The 9,076-nt window shown below is 45.0% G+C and overlaps 1 pseudogene; it reads right to left on the minus strand.

Moving 5' to 3' along the window:
* Positions 1-1,515: 1,515 nt before the first annotated feature.
* On the minus strand, positions 1,516-3,959 carry LOC108291257 (annotated as a pseudogene).
* Positions 3,960-9,076: the final 5,117 nt, after the last annotated feature.

The raw sequence follows: 9,076 nt of genomic DNA on the forward strand, positions 1-9,076 counted from the left end.
TGCGAATTCAGAAGATTAAATGGCTGATTTCATTATGGGTGGACTAGACTGGGACACTATTTTTTCTGCCATAACAAGAAAACACCCACGTTATTAAAAGCATTTTTTAGAAATTGAGTTGCCAAAAAAAATGCTAGCACTGAAGCACAGAGACGTGAGGAGAAACAAACTTTTCCTGAGAGGTCTTTCAGTATTTCAGCACTACAGGTGTGGGTGGGCAGAACAGCTCACCCAGGAAGATCCCAAACTGAAAACCTAACTTTCAAATTACACCCACATATTAAGCTGGTGCAACAGCCTCCCCAGATACAAGAAAAATGACCCTTCTCTGCGTGGCACTCAATGGCATAAAGATACTTGGATTCTTAAACTGATAGAAGAGAGAACTGTTTAGTGGGTTGACAGGGCTTAACATTCCCTTGACAGCCCTCTGATTTCTCATGTGGCCACTGAAATCTCATGTATTCGTCAGTTCAAAGTTCAGAATTCTACCCAGTCTTGAGACTACTATCTTGTATTTCTTTGCAGTTAATTTTTCGCATTGAGATTTCTAGCTTGTTGCCTTGTAGGTTTCTTGCTGCCTTCTCTTCCCCAGATAATAGCATCCCACAAAATTTGGTGTTATTTCTAAACCCACAGTAGATACCTCAATCCTAGTGATTATTTCCTAGGCTGTCAGCTTATATGATAGACCTCAAAAGCTGAATGCTTATATGGTAGCCCTCAAAAGAAGTGATACCGTCATCAGTTTCTAAATACCTCCTTCAGATTAACTAAAAAACAACAGTGTAACACTATTTGCCTTTGGTTTTAAACATGTCCTAACTACTTCTTTATGGACATCTCCAGAGAAGGAACTATAATTCTTTGTACAGTGTTGAAATGTTCATGAATATATTTTCAAATCTTCAGTCTAGAAGAAGCACAGGTAGCATAAAAGTCAGGAATCCTGATGGGTGGTTGCAGTCACACAGCCTTCGTTGCCAGCCCCTCCAGTCATACTGCTTTTTCATGTTTTCTGTTCCATTTAACAACAGTTTCCCATAATTCTTGGAGGCCCAATCTCAATTGCCTTCCTTCTCAATCTTTCTTCCAGCCTGTTCTCCCCTAGCTTGATATTTCTATGGTCAGCTAGGCTTGCACCACCGTGTAGTGAGACGCAACCTCTCGTGGGAGGAAGCCCCCCACCCAGCACTTGCCCTGCCTTGTTCAGATACTGCAGGTGAATGAATTAACAGACTATTAAAGCATACTATTTTTTTGTTTAACTCTGAAACAGCACACTATTACATGAAAAAAGTAAAAATAGGTCTACATCTGCCTGAATTTAGAGACACTTTTGCCCCACCATCTGCATCATGAGTTAAATTTTAAGTGTTACGGTAGCTTCAGACCCCGATAAAATAGAAGAGTCGTTCACTCTAGTCACTGCCCCACGTCAAGCAATACTGGGGCTTGAAGCCATCCTCACCCCATTGGGAGCCTACCCCATCGCGCCAGGGTTTGGGGAGGAATTCAAACCTTATCTTCCAGATGAAACACTAGGTGAGTGCCCCGGCTCGAAACCTTCTGCTCTCATTCCCAGGTCTCGCTCCAGCACTTCCTCCCAGCTGCTCTTCATTCTCTGCCTGCCCTCAAGACTCGTGGAGGCGGTGTGGGAACCTAGGAGCCATTTGCAATCACTGTGCTGTTCCTGTAGGTCAATATGAGATAAAATTGGAGTCTCCCTCTCTCAGTGGCTCTCGGTTATCATACACGTGGGGACTGGTCAGACATCAAGCTAGCAAACCACACCAGGCGGGGAGAGTGGTGGTTAACGGGGGCCGCTGTGAGGATGGGCTTCAGGTTATTGTGATCAAAGCTGTACCACAGCCTGAATATCCATATGCTCTCCTGTTTCGTCCAGTTTCTTCTGGCAAAATCTGGGCCGTCCCCTTCTAAGACTTGAAAGCTGTCATTGTTGGGTGGTGGATCTTGATCGGGGTCAACACCAACTCTGAAGTACTGCCAGTGGTGTTCACTGTGGTCCTCTTTGGAGGGCTCCTCAACGCCAACTCTGAGATTAAGCCATGACAACATGGGTGTCGTGCCTCCTCCGATGATCCAGATAGTGAAGAACACGATGAGAAGCATGGTGGTGAACATCATCTGGCGAACATAGGATGCCATGTCACGGATGGCCAACGCAAATGCCTTTGCTCCCCTGAGGCCAGAAAACATCATCATGTGTTGAAAATTCCAGCCAATCGTATGCCTTCTGCCCAAGTTGAGGAAAAAGGAGAACGGGTAGATATGGGTGGCTCTGCCCAGTCAGATGGCAACAAAAGCTCCAATGATGAAAATGGGGCTGAAAATATGCTTCTGGAAGGTAAACAGCGCCAGGCCCATGTAGGAGAAGATGTCTCTGCCAGGAAATGTAACACCTCAAAGAGCTGTTTGGTTCGACTTCCTGATTCCACCGACAGATTGTTGTAGGTGTAAAGAGTTTGTGTGATTCCGCAGAAAAGGACAGCTACAACGCCTGTAAATCCACAGGCTTCTGTCAAGAGAAATATGCTCCAGGACATGAGGAAAAAGAGCGCTGTCTCCAGCAGGAGGAAGCAGTCCAGTTTGGTAAACTTGGTCACTAAAGCAGTCACAACGTCAGTCACAGCTCCCATGATAAAAGAGCCACTAAATATACCAAGAAAAATGCCAACTGGCATTAAAAAGGCAGCAGCATCAAAGGCGTGAGTGTTCAGTCCCGCTGGCTGGTAGGCAACAATAGATGAGAAAGTACAATGGCAACAGCGTCATTTGGGACCCTCTCTCCAAACAGAAGTGCAGAAAGATCCACGTCTGCCTGCAATTCATTAAATATCGCCAGCACAGTCACTGGGTCAGTGGCAGAGGTGATTGCTCCAAAAAAGAGACAATCTGTATAGTAAAATTTATCTGAGAGCAGTCCCATAATCTTCATAAGCTTCATCACACCATACATGAGATTTCTAACAATAAAGGATGAAACAGCAGACCCTAAGACGGCGCAGGCCAGTAAGACCTGAGATTTTTGAAAAAGCGTCTTTTTTTTTTTTTTTTTTTTTTTTTTTTTTTTTACATTTTTTTTTTTTTTTTTTGAGACAGAGTCTTGCCCTGTCACAGGCTGGAGCGCAGTGGCGCGATATCCACTCACTGCAACCTCTGCCGCCTTCTGGGTTCCAGCAATTCTGCTGCCTCAGCCTCCCGAGTAGCTGGGATTACAGGTATGTACCACCATCCCCAGCTGATTTTTGTATTTTCAGTAGAGATGGAGTTTCACCATGTTGGCCAAGATGGTCTCAATCTTCTGACCTCAGCCTCCCAAAGTGCTGGGATTATAGGCATAAGCCACCACGCCTGGCCAAAAGTGTCTCTTCTTTAAGCTGTATCCAGCATGGAAAATAACTGGAGGGAGAAGAATGCTGAAAAATATCTCTGGGTGGAATGTTATCCCCTAGCATGTCATTCTGCTCTACGCTGAATCTTGCCAGGGCTGATTTCTCCTTTCAGAGTATATTCGAAGAACTTCCTGCTGACATTCACTACTAAGATGCTGAAGGCCTGGTCTTCCTGAGTGCCGCTGAGTGACCTGTCACGGCCACTGCTGGCAAGGGTACCATACCTCAGGATCACCCCAACGATGAGCCCATAGATTATGGCCAGCCCAGTCTCATGCAGAAAGCGCACTGGGCAGTGCTTGACAAGCCAGATGGTGAGGATAGTGAGCATGAGCAGAAGGATGAAGGTGAGCAGGTTCACACTGTCTTCCAGTGAGTCTCCTTCTCAGTGACAAGCTCTTCCATGGTGCTGCTGTTCTCAACCGCCTTGGAGTAGGAGGTCGAGGCTGCAGCCATGACTCGAAGCCCCCGACCTAGCAGAAGTGGCAAGGGCGCCCAGGCAGCCCCACTCGGGCCTAGGCGTGCTGCTTCACCAGGCTCCATGGTCCCCAGGCCGCCGTGCCTCCTCCACGCGGGGACCACAGCCTGAGCCATCGGTGGGTTCCAGCAGCAGCCCCGATCTGCCCAAGTGGCCGTGGCCAATGCAGTTCCTCCTCCTACCTGGGCCAGGCCCGGCCTGCACCCGAAGCAGTGCCTCCAGTTGTATTTAAAATGTAGTTTTTAAAGGAATGACAGAAAAAATGGGAAATTATATTTAAAATCTTGGAGGAAGAAAGCTATCTTAACAAAACAGAGAACCAAATGCATTTATGTGTGACAGAAGGTACATAAAGTCCAAAAGTAAGTGAATTATTACATAAAACATTTGCAACTGAAATAAAATGTTATACCTCATTTCATTTTATTATTGTTTTGAGGGTTTTTTTGGAGAGGGGGAGACAGTTTCGCTCTTGTTGTTGCCCAGGCCACAGTGCAGTGGCATGATCTTGGCTCACTGCAACCTCTGCCTCCTGAGTTCAAGCAATTCTCCTGCCTCAGACTCCCAAGTAGCTGGGATTATAGGCATCCGCCACCATGCCTGGCTAATTTTTGTATTTTTTAGTAGAGACAGGGTTTTACCATGTTGTCCAGGCTGGTCTTGAACTCCTGACCTCAGGTGATCCACCTGCCTCAGCCTCCCAGAGTGCTGGGATTACAGGTGTGAGCCACTGCACCCAGCCTATTTTATTACTTACACATACAATATATATCACATTTTATCTGAATCATCTAAATTTAACTGAATATTTTAGATATATGTTTTTTGGGGGTTATTTGTTTGCTTTTGAGAGGAGTCTTTCCCTGTTGCCCAGGCTGAATGGAGTGCAGTGGCACAATCTCAGCTCACTGCAACCTCCGCATCCCGGGTTCAAGCAGTTCTCCTGTTGCCTCCCAAGTAGCTGGAACTACAGGCACATGCTGCCACGCCCAGCTAATTTTTTTTTTTTTTTTTTGTATTTTAGTAGAGGCGAGGGTTCACCGTGTTGCCCAGGCTAGTCTTGAACTCCTGAGCTCAGGCAATCTGCCCGACTCAGCTTCCCAAAATGCTGGGATTACAGGGGTGAGCCACCACACCTGGCAGATATACGTTTATATAAAGAACCTATTGATCAGGCCAGGAGCAGCACATGGCTCACACCTGTAATCCCAGCACTTTGGGAATCTGACGCAGGCAGATCACCTGAGGTCAGGAGTTTAAGACCACCTGGCCAGCATGGCAAAAACCCTGTCTCTATTAAAAATACAAAAAAAATTGCTGGGTGTGGTGGCGTGTGCCTATAGTCCCAGCTACTCAGGAGGCTGAGGCAGGAGAATGACTTGAACCTGGGAACAGAGGTTGCAGTAAGCTGAGATTGTACCACTGCACTCCAGCCTGGGCAACAGAGCAAGACTCTGTCTCAAAGAAAAAAAAGAACCTATTGATCAATAAAAAAAAACTCAGTGGAAATCTACTATTCAATTAAAAATAACCCAGTTAAACAATGGGTAAAGAATATAAACAATTTGCAGATTTGTTTATACTGCAGATTTGACAAAATACAAATGTTCAGAAACCACTTATAAAATGTTCATATGAATAAAACAAATTAACAAAATAATAAGATATAAATCAAGTTAATAAAATCAGTGAATAAAATGTGAGATATCAATTTTTGACCATGATTTTAAATCAGAAAGTGAGAAGAGTCTGCAGTTTTACCCTACCTGCAAGCTAACAACTTTTAACCTACCACAGTTTTGGGGTTTGGTTTTTGTTGTTTTTCTTTTCTTTTTTCTTTTTTTTTTTTTGAGACAGAGTCTCACTCTGTTGCCCAGCATGGAGTGCAGTAGCACAATCTTGGCTCACTGCAACCTCTGCCCACCTCCCAGTTTCAAGCGATTCTCCTGACTCAGCCTCCTGAGTAGCTGGGATTACAGGCAACTGCCACCACACCCAGCTAATTTTTGTATTTTTAGTAGAGACAGGGTTTCACCATGTTGGCCAGGCTGGTATTAAATTCCTGACCTCTGCTGATCCACCCGCCTCAGCCTCCCAAAGTGCTGAGATTATAGGCATGAGCCACCATGCCTTGCCCACAGTTTTTATATATATTTGCTGACAGAAGTTAAAACTCCTAGAAAAACAAGATGCTCTGATCAGAAAATATATGTATAAAATCTGTTTAGTGCTTATGTTCCTAATTTTAAGTTAATTAATTGGCATTCTGGTATATGCAAGTCTCTTCTAAGTTTGGTTAGAGTGAGCTAGTTGCCAAGAGTATAGTATGATCAACTGTGAATACTAATTAACTAATAAAGTGAAATCCCTGGACCTGCAAGACTCGGAACAGAGAGGACTCACGGTACTGTCAGCCTATCTGGACAGGCCTTCCCTAAGACATCTACCTCTCTGCCTTCATCAAACCAAAGCATTTTCAGTTGTTTCTCTCTTGAGCTCATTTCCAACCTCCCTCATCATCATAGTCATTTCCATTTTGTCAGTATCTCTGTTAAAAGGTATCATTTGGGCCAGGCGCGGTAGCTCACACCTGCAATCCCAGCACTTTGGGAAGTTGAGGGAGGTGGATCACTTGAGGTTAGGAGTTTGAGATCAGCCTGGCCAACATGGTAAAACCCCGTCTCTGCTAAAAATACAAAAAATTAGCTGGGTGTGGTGGTAGGCACCTGTAATCACAGCTACTAGGGAGGCCAAGGCAAGGAGAATTGCTTGAACCCAGGATGTGGAGGCTGCAGTGAGCTGAGATTGTGCCACTGTACTCCAGCCTGGGGGCAAGAGCAAGACTCCATCTTAAAAAAAAAAAAAAAAAAAAAAAAAGCTTCAGGTTGGGCACAGAGCCAGTCAAAATTGTAATAAGACCTGCGTAACACCAAAGACCTACTTTTTTTTTTTAAGACAGTGTCTTTCTCTGTTCCTGATCTAGCATGATCAGGACTCACTATAACCTCATCGACCTCCCAGGCTCAAGTGATCCTACCACCACAGCCTCCGAGTAGCTAGGACCACAGGAGTATGCCACCATACCTGGCTAATTTTTATTTTGTTTTCTGGTTTTGAGAGTTTTTTGGGTAGAGACAGGGTTTTGCCATGTTGCCCAGGCCAGTCTCAAACTCCTGGGCTCAAGCAGTCCACCTGCCTTGGCCTTCACAAATTCTGGGATTACAGGCGTGAGCCACTGCTCCAGCTCTCTACATTTTTTAAGCTTTCACATAGCACAATACAGAGGTAAAGAACAAAAGCCCAGCTAGGCACAGTGGCTCACGCCTATAATCCAAGCACTTTGGGGGGCCGAGGCGGGCAGGTCGCTCTAGATCAGGAATTCAAGACCAGCCTGGCCAACATGGCGAAACCCCATCTCTACTAAAAAAAATACAAAAATCAGCCAGGTGTGGTGGTGCGTGCCTGTAATCCCAGCTACTAGAGAGGCTGAGGCAGGGAGAATTGCTTGAACCTGGGAAGCGGAAGTTGCAGTGAGCCGAAATCGCGTCACTGCAAACTTTGTCCAGTCTGGGGGACAGAGCCAGACTCTGTCTCAAAAAATAAATAAATAAAAGCTGAGCACGGTGGCTCATGCCTGTAATCCCAGCACTTTGGGAGGCCGTGGCAGGCGGATCACCTGAGGTCAGGAGTTTGAGACCAGCCTGACCAACATGGAGCAACCCGATCTCTACTAAAAATACAAAAAATTAGCTGGGCATGGTGGTGCATAGCTGTAATCCCAGCTACTTAGTCCCAGCTACTTGGGAGGCTGAAAAGAGTATTGCCTGAACCTGGGAGGTGGAGGTTGTGAGCCAAGATCGCACCGTTGCACTCCTGACTGGGCAAAATTCTGTCTCAAAAAAAAAAAAAAGAAAAAAAAAAAAAAAAAAAAAAAAAAAAAAAAAAAAAGCTCCAGGCTGGACTAAGTGGCTCACACCTGCAATCCCAGAACTTTGGGAAGCTGAGGCAGGAACACCACTTGAGCCCAGAGGTTTGAGAGCAGCCTGAGCAGCATAGGGAGACCCTGTCTCTACAAAAAAAATTTTTAATTTGCCAGGTGTGATGGCGTGCACCTGTAGTCCCAGCTCCCAGCTACTTGGGAGGCTGAGGTGGGAGGATCTGCTTGAGCCTGAGAGGTCGAGGCTGCAGTGAGCCATGATCATGCCACTGCACTCCAGATTGGGTAACAGAGCGAGACTGGTCTCAAAAAAAAAAGAGAAAGAGAGAGAGAGAAAAGAGTGCCAGCTCTAGGGACAGACTGCCTTGTTCAATAATTTTGACTGAGTTATTTAATCTCTATTTACAAAATCTAGTACATTACTTAATTTCATCAAGTCAGTGTCCCCATCTGTAAAATAAGAATTTTAATAGCAATATTGGCCAGGTGTGGTGGCTCACACCTGTAATCCTAGCACTTTGAGAAGCCTAGGTGGGTGGATCACCTGAGATCAGGAGTTCAAGACCAGCCTGGCCAACATGGTGAAACCAGTCTCTACTAAAAACACAAAAACTAGCCAGGTATGTTGGCAGGTGCCTGTAATCCCAGCTACTCAGGAGGCTGAGACAGGAGAATTGCTTGAACCCAGGGGGCAGATGTTGCAGTGAGCTGAGATTGCGCCACTGTCCTCCAGCCTAGGCGACAGAACCAAACTCCATCTCAAAAAAAAAAAAAAGAAAAGAATTTTAATAGCAATATCTACATTCAGGAGTTTTAGTGCTAATCACAATGAGATAACATTTAACACAGTGCCTACCCATTTGCTAGGACACAATCTATTTTAGCTCTCTTATTCCCTCTCCATTTCACCTTGCTGGTTCCAGCCAAGTGCTTAGACTGGTCAAAGTAATTCTAAATCCCGGCAAATCCATGCAACTCCTAATGATCAAAATATTCTCTTCTAAGTGCTCACATGTCATCTCCTTAATATACCATCCTAGAGTGTTTCCAGAGATTAGCATTGAATTTACAAAAATAAATCCTGCAAAGGTTTTCCTACATCTAAGATTGAAGTCAGATTGCATCTAGAGTTCTTTCCCTCACTTTCATGAACTCTGACATGACCATATTGTAAAGAGGGAGAAAGGAAGGCCATGGTAGCTCATTAAATGCATAATAAGACCCAGAAATAATAGAAAGTTGACT

This window comes from Cebus imitator, unplaced genomic scaffold, assembly GCF_001604975.1.
Source record: "Cebus imitator isolate Cc_AM_T3 unplaced genomic scaffold, Cebus_imitator-1.0 Scaffold18, whole genome shotgun sequence".
NCBI lineage: Eukaryota > Metazoa > Chordata > Mammalia > Primates > Cebidae > Cebus > Cebus imitator.